This window comes from Schistocerca nitens, chromosome 7 (genome assembly GCF_023898315.1).
Source record: "Schistocerca nitens isolate TAMUIC-IGC-003100 chromosome 7, iqSchNite1.1, whole genome shotgun sequence".
NCBI lineage: Eukaryota > Metazoa > Arthropoda > Insecta > Orthoptera > Acrididae > Schistocerca > Schistocerca nitens.
The window spans coordinates 463923912-463932380 of record NC_064620.1 but is presented as its reverse complement, the minus strand read 5'-3'; the positions used below and the strand labels follow the sequence as shown (position 1 = coordinate 463932380).

Here is an 8469-nt window from a genome sequence, read left to right as displayed (position 1 = left end):
AGCTGTGTATACAACAGTATACAGGGTGAAAATTATTTAAACCGACAAACTGTGGGAGGCTGCATGGGACACCGAAACAAATATTTTCCTCTAATGACAGATTTTCCTGTGAGGATTTTTTAAACCGGTAGAGAGAGATTTCTCTGGATGAAAATTAATTAAACTGGCAAACTCTGGGTGGTTACAAGGGACGACGAAAACATGTTTTTCCAATATATTTTCCTGTCAGGACAAAAAGTAACACAAGAAATTTTAATTCTTTATTACCTGGAGACAGCAACATTAACACAATAAAATTACATCAATTATTAAAGAGGTTCAAAATGCCTCCATATGCGAAAATGTTTGTAACTTTCCCCCATATGTGTATGATGACGGTAGTGGCCTCCGTGACACATATAAGCGTATTTACTAGCAAAATGGCCCTGCACGGCGAGGCTGTTGGAGGGTTAGTATTCGCCGCGACATGTATGAAATGAGTTTTCTTAACCGTAGTGTTTCAGTGTTACTAGCTGGGGCTTTCTACCTTCCTTGTTTCCTTATTTTACTCTTTTCATTGCAAGTAAACGAGCTTTTAACATGTCAGTTTTCAACTGGTCAGTTTGAAATATGACGCCCTGCTCGTTGCGGTCAACAGTATTTCATTTTGGGGATGTTGAGTCCCTCTACTTCCTGTACAAGGCTTAATGTCTTATTGAGGTGTATTTCATATAAGATGTCATGAAGCACACATATTAGAATAAGATTCTGGTCTTTTACCATAGTGTCGATTGCACGTTTAGTAACTTGTAACTAAAGGTGTGATTTAAAATCACGAACTGGGGCAGCACTCTTCTAAACGAAAAAGTTTATGTACAGCTGAAAGCGGTTTATTTCAGAAACATGGATTACTTCAGATGCAATCGTCCTAAACATAAAACTATTTTTAAACAGAGATTACACGGGTGGGGCGTGTTCCGTCTAACACGGTCGAAGACTGCAGGAGTGTCCTTAATTCCTGCTGCCGGCCGTTGTGGCCGAGCGGTTCTAGGCGCTTCCAAACGGAACCGCGCTGCTGCTACGGTCGCAGGTTCGAATCCTGCCGCGGACATGGATGTGTGTGATATTCTTTGGTTAGTTAGGTTTAAGTAGTTCTAAGTCTAGGGGACTGATGACCTCAGATCTTAAGTCCCATAGTGCCAATTCCTGCTGCTGCTGCCACTATCTAGATCCTCTTTTGAATCTCCAGGTGTTGTGTAAACAAGACTGCACATATCTCGTCGCACAAAATAGTCTATAGGGAATCTAGTAGGCCGTTGTACGGGACCATCACTGCCAATCCTCTTTTCTGGAAACTGGCGGTTCAAGAATCGACGCACAGGACAACTGAAATGTGCCGGCGCTCCGTCACGCTGGAACCACGTGCACTGTCTTGTAGCGAGTGGCACGTCCTCCAGCAACTCTGGCAATGCTCCGGCGAGGAAGCTGCAATAATACCTGTCATTTTATGGTCAAGGCAGGACATATGACCCAGTTAAACAGTCACCAATAAAAGCACATAATCACGCAGAGCCGCAATTGATGAGTGCGAGTAGTTGGGGCATTTGGATTAACCTCACTCAAAACATACCAGTTATAGAAGCTGAAGACCCGAACGTTGATTCGTCTATAAACAGGACAAAGGACGGATATTTATGACGCATTTGATACTGTTCCACGTTCCACTTCGAAAACTGTGCCCTGAGTGGATAATCATTTGGGTGCTGTCTGTGCATACACTGTAGACGTAAGTGAAATGAATTAAAAATTGCTCATGAAGGACGTTTCTTATTTTCCTCTGATTCCTCTCCGTGTTATGTGCAACTGCACGAATGCTGAGAGCAGTTTCGCCCTTTAGCGTATTAACAAAATCTCTCATGTAATTATGACATTAGAAAAAAAATTCTATCGGTGTTCCGTAAAAACTCTCAGAATTTGTCTGATTAAATAATTTTCACCCTGTATACCGGTTTTTGGCAGTTTTACTGGCATCGAGTGTCGTCTACCCCTGCTGACGCCATCACTCTCTCCGCGAAGGAATCTGTGTACGGCATCGGTCTGCATCTAGAGTAATTTCATGTTCAGTGTTCGCTTAGTATGTATCTGAGACGGGACGTGAGTGCCAACGTGGTATTTATCTTGTTGTGTGTGGCGAAAAGTCTAAAAACCATATCCAGGCTGGCGAGGTACACAGCTCTCGTCGTTCAAGCGCGACACGAATTCTGTCCTAGACAGAGCTAATCTCCCCGTGCCCCGCAAGCGTGTGTTTAACTGCTCTCGACCATCTGGGCAACTAGTTGTACAAGAATATTCGCAAATTCATTCTCTGATCTCCCTTTCTTACAAGAAACAGAGCACTCTTCGCACAATTTAACGTCCTGCTGCATTTAAGAAAGAGTTTAAGCATTTGCTGTTGCCAGGCTGATAACTTTTCCCTAAAAAAATAACATGATGATTTTCCTCTATGTCAAACTGTAACGGAAAAGTCTCCAGCTTCACCCAGTTACGCTCTTTCTCTTCATATTTGCCAGCCACAACACTTTCTGTACCCCATTTTGTTTTATCAAGTCCCTCCTTTACTCGCTCCCCAGCCGGCGTTTCCACAATAAATTTTACGAGGTGCATTCAAGTTCAAAGGCCTCCGATTTTTTTTCTCCGGACTGGAAAGAGATAGAAACATGCGCATTGTTTTAAATTGAGGCCGCATTCATTGTCAATGCGTCCCAGAGATGGCAGCACCGTACGGCAGATTGAATTTTACCGCCAGCGGCGAGAATGAGAACTGTTTTAAATACTTAAAATGGCGACGTTTTCCTTACTTGAACAGTGTGCAATCATTCGTTTTCTGAATTTGCGTGGTGTGAAACCAATTGAAATTCATCGACAGTTGAAGGAGACATGTGGTGATGGAGTTATGGATGTGTCGAAAGTGCGTTCGTGGGTGCAACAGTTTAATGAAGGCAGAACATTGTGTGACAACAAACTGAAACAACCTCGGGCTTGCACAAGCCGGTCTGACGACATGATCGAGAAAGTGGAGGGAATTGTTTTGGGGGATCGCCGAATGACTGTTGAACAGATCGCCTCCAGAGTTGGCATTTCTGTGGGTTCTGTGCACACAATCCTGCATGACGATCTGAAAATGCGAAAAGTGTCATCCAGGTGGGTGCCACGAATGCTGACGGACGACGACATGGCTGCCGGTGTGGCATGTTGCCAAGCGATGTTGACGCACAACGACAGCATGAATGGGACTTTCTTTTCATCGGTTATGACAATGGATGAGACGTGGATGCCATTTTTCAATCCAGAAACAAAGCGCCAGTCAGCTCAATAGAAGCACAGAGATTCACCGCCACCAAAAAAATTTCGGGTAACCGCCAGTGCTGAAAAAATGATGGTGTCCATGTTCTGGGACAGCGAGGGCGTAATCCTTACCCATTGCGTTCCAAAGGGCACTACTGTAACAGGTGCATCCTACGAAAATGTTTTGAAGAACAAATTCCTTCCTGCACTGCAACAAAAACGTCCGGGAAGGGCTGCGCGTGTGCTGTTTCACCAAGACAACGCACCCGCACATCGAGCTAACGTTACGCAACAGTTTCTTCGTGATAACAATTTTGAAGTGATTCCTCATGCTCCCTACTCACCTGACCTGGCTCCCAGTGACTTTTGGCTTTTTCCAACAATGAAAGACACTCTCCGTGGCCGCACATTCACCAGCCGTGCTGCTATTGCCTCAGCGATTTTCCAGTGGTCAAAACAGACTCCTAAAGATGCCTTCGCCGCTGCCATGGAATCATGGCGTCAGCGTTGTGAAAAATGTGTACGTCTGCAGAGCGATTACGTCGAGAAGTAACGCCAGTTTCATCGATTTCGGGTGAGTAGTTAATTAGAAAAAAAATCGGAGGCCTTAGAACTTGAATACACCTCGTATAGCTACAGGGGGCAGCAAAAATGTGGAAACGTCAAAAGCACATCACCATGGCTAATATGGTCTAGGAAAAGCACTGGCATTCAAAACATATTCCGATCGTCTCGGAATGGATAAATAAAGCTCCTGCATGGTTTTCAAAGGTATCTTGTACCATTCTCTCTACAAAATAGTGGAAAGCTCAGGTAACTGTGGCGGAGGTCGATAATGATCACGCACCCTTCTCTAAAAATTAGGTTCCAAAAATTTAATAATACTTAGAATTGCTTACTATGGTGTTCAGGGAAGATACGACGGTTCATCCTCGTACTCACAAAACCAGCCCCGTCTGATCAAGCTGCCTGTCCTCTTGAAATCTAGCATCACCATTTGGGGATAAATGTTGTACTATGGGACGGATCCAGTAGGACAAAACGGCCATACAGTACACGACTATAGAGCGACATTGCAGCGTAATCAGGGGGCCGATGTGATGCCACGATGTTGTTGTTGTTGAGGTCTTCTGTCCAGAGACTGGTTTGATGCAGCTTTCCATGCTACTCTATCATGTGTAAGCTTCTTCATCTCCCAGTACCTACTGCAACCTACATCCTTCTGAATCTGCTTAGTGTATTCATCTCTTGGTCTCCCTCTTCGATTTTTACCTTCCACGCTGCGCTCCAATACTGAATTGGTGATTCCTTGATGCCTCAGAACATGTCCTACTAACCGATCCCTTCATCTAGTCAAGGCGTGCCATAAATTTCTCTTTTCCTTAATTCTATTCAATATCTCCTCATTAGTTATGTGATCTACCCATCTAATGTTCAGCATTCTTCTGTAGCACCGCATTTCGAAAGCTTCTATTCTGTTCTTGTCCAGACTATTTATCGCCCACGTTTCACTTTCATATAAGGCCACACTCCATACAAATACTTTCAGAAACGACTTCCTGACACTTAAATCTATACTCGATGTTAACAAATTTTTCTTCTTCAGAAACGCTTTCATTGCCGTTGCCAGTCTACATTTTATATCCTCTCTACTTCGACCATCATCAGTTATTTTACTCCCCAAATAGCAAAACTCATTTACTACTTTATGCGTCTCATTTCCTAATCTAATACCCTCAGCATCACCCGATTTAATTCGACTACATTCCATTATCGTCGTTTTCCTTTTGTTGATGTTCATCTTATGGTTCAAATGGCTCTGAGCACTATGGGACTCAACTGCTGTGGTCATAAGTCCCCTAGAACTTAGAACTACTGAAACCTAACTAACCTAAGGACAGCACACAACACCCAGCCATCACGAGGCAGAGAAAATCCCTGACCCCGCCGGGAATCGAACCCGGGAACCCGGGCGTGGGAAGCGAGAACGCTACCGCACGACCACGAGATGCGGGCGATGTTCATCTTATATCCTCCTTTCAAGACACTGTCCATTTCGATCAGCTGCTCTTCCAAGTCCTTTGCTCTCTCTGACAGAATTACAATGTCATCGGTGAACCTAAAAAGTTTTTATTTCTTCTCCATGGATTTTAATTCGTACTCCGAATTTTTCTTTTGTTACCTTTACTGCTTGCTCAATATACAGATTGAATAACAACCCTGTCTCACTCCCTTGCCAACCACTGCTTTCCATTCATACCCCTCGAATCTTATAACTGCCACCTGGTTTTTGTACAAATTTTAAATAGTCCATCGCTTTCTGTATTTTACCCCTACCACCTTCATAATTTGAAAGAGAGTATTCCAGTCAACATTGTCAAAAGCTTTCTCTAAGTCTACAAATGCTAGAAACGTAGGTTTGCCTTTCGTTATTCTATCTTCTAAGATAAGTCGTAGGGTCAGTATTGCCTCACGTGCTCCACGTTTCTACGGAATCCAAGCTGATCTTCCCCAAAGTCCGCTTCTACCAGTTTTTCCATTCGACTGTAAAGAATTCGTGTTAGTATTTTGCAGCCGTGGATTATTAAACTGATAGTTCGGTAATTTTCACATCTGTCAACACCTGCTTTCTTTGGGATTGGAATTATTATATTTTTCTTTTATTTCGCCTGTCTCATACATCTTGCTCACCAGATGGTAGAGTTTTGTCAGGGCTGGCTCTGCCATGACTATCAGTAGTCCCAATTGACTGTTGTCTACTCCCGGGGCCTTGTTGCGGCTTAGGTCTTTCAGTGCTCTGTCAAACTCTTCATGCAGTGTCATATCTCCCATTTCATCTTCATCTACAGCCTCTTCCATTTCCATAATATTTTCCTCAAGTACATCACCCTTGTAGAGACCCTCTATATTCTCCTTCCACCTTTCTGCTTTCTTTTCTTTGCTTAGAACTGGGTTTCCATCTGAGCTCTTGATATTTATACATATGGTTCTCTTTTCTCCAAAAGTCTCTTTAATTTTCCTGTAGGCAGTATATATCTTACCCCTAGTGAGATAAGTCTCTACATCCTTACATTTGTCCTCTTAGCCATTCCTGCTTAGACATTTTGCACTTACTGTCGATGTCATTTTTGAGACGTTTGTATTCCTTTTTGCCTGCTTCATTTGCTGCATTTTTATATTTTCTCCTTTCATCAATTAAATTCAATATATCATCTGTTACCCAAGGATTTCTACTGGCCTTCGTCTTTTTACCTGCTTGAGCCCCTGCTGCCTTCACTATTTCATTCCTCAAAGCTACCCATTCTTCTTCTACTGTATTTCTCTCCCCCATTCCTGTCAATCGTTCCCTGATGTTCTCCCTGAAACTCTCTACAACCTCTGGTTCTGTCAGTTTATCCAGGGCCCATCTCCTTAAATTCCCACTTTTTTGCAGTTTCTTCAGTTTTAATCTGCAGTACATAACAAATAGATTGTGGTCTTAGGCCACATCTGCTCCTGGAAATGTTTCTCAGTTTAAAACCTTGTTCCTAAATCTCGGTCTTACCATTATACAATCCATCTGAAACCTTCGAGTATCTCCGGACCTCTTCCATGCCACGATATGGCCGCCCAAATCATCACAAAGACACCACCATATTTCATTCTTAGTATGATAGGCTTGAAACGGCGCACGCCAGAGATAATCTCGGACAAAAGTTGTGAAGAGTGTGAAACAAGACTCATCCTGCCAAATGATTCTCTTCCATTGCCCCATAGTCCAGGATTTATGGCTTCGGCAGGACGTTTTCCTGTTGCCGGCATTTGTATTCCTGAATTGTGGATTTGGATTTCCAGCTAGTCCTGAAGTTCCCTGCTTTTTGAGCTCTCTTCACGTTGTTTTTCTGCTGACAGGGTTCGCATACGACTGTCTAGTTCTACAGTGACTTTGGCAGCTGTCATCGCCTTATTTTTCATCACAATCCGCTCCAATGAACGTGTCACGATCACTCATCACTCACGTCCACGTTGTGACTTAGCTGATAGTTTTTTTCCCATCTTCCCCGATTCGATATAAATCTTCGATAAGGTGCCTTTTGTAACACCAAACACTCGCAACATATTGAGCAAGTTGCACAGATACCGTTCGTGGTCAAATACAACAGCACCGTCTGGAGGCTTGGGTCACATCTGCACTCATTTTCAAGCATGCACTTCTGGTGGTGTTTCCATATTTTCGCCCAGCCTCTTGTATTTCGATTTTACATGTACGATTTATTATAATACGTATGTCGTTAAATATTTTAAACTTTATGTTAGATTAAACAGAGAACCTGATTCCCCAACACTTGCCACGATAAATAAATTAATAAATCAAAATTTGAAATTATTTCTGCTGTAATTACAGCAACGCAGATGATTGATTACCGTATGAAGTGGTTGGTTGTGAGACCCGGAGAGGTACGCTCAGGCTCGAAATCGAGAAGGATTTTCTTTACCACCACACGATGGCCTCCTACCGGGGGCTGTGTGAGCATTGTGTTACGTGCACCTGTTGAGCGTAGGTGACTGTACTTCAAGTTTGTGTTGTATGATGATGAGAGGATGGAGAGACTAAAATCTGATGCCGAAACATAGCCTGCAACAGAGGGCCCCAAATCTCAACGTCCCTAACCAGCGGAGGCAACGGCCTTGCCGCAGTGGTTACTCCGGTTCCCATCAGATCACTGAAGTTAAGCACTGTCGGGCGTGGCCGGCACTTGCATGGGTGACCATCCCGGCTGCCACGCGCTGTTGCCATTTTTCGGGGTGCACTCAGCCTCGTGATGCCAAATGAGGAGCTACTCGACCGAACAGTAGCCGCTCCGGTCACAGAATACCATCATACCGACTGGGAGAGCGGTGTGCTGACTACACGCCTCTCCTATCCACATCCTCAGTGAGGATGACACGGCGGTCGGATGGTCCCGATGGGCCACTTGTGGCCTGCTGACGGAGTGGTATCCATCGGACATATCACATGAACAGTGACACACGCCCTCACTCAAAGAGACACTGCGGAGAGTGTTGAAATTTAAAGTAGTCTAACGATCAGGAACTTGACGTCACCACTTCTTTTCCACTTTAATGTCAAATATTATTGGGGAAAATTTCTTCCAGCAACGGTAA

General features: G+C 43.8%; 1 pseudogene; it reads left to right on the top strand.

Annotated features, from left to right (window-relative positions):
* Positions 1–7982: 7982 nt before the first annotated feature.
* Positions 7983–8100, top strand: LOC126195948 (5S ribosomal RNA; annotated as a pseudogene).
* Positions 8101–8469: the final 369 nt, after the last annotated feature.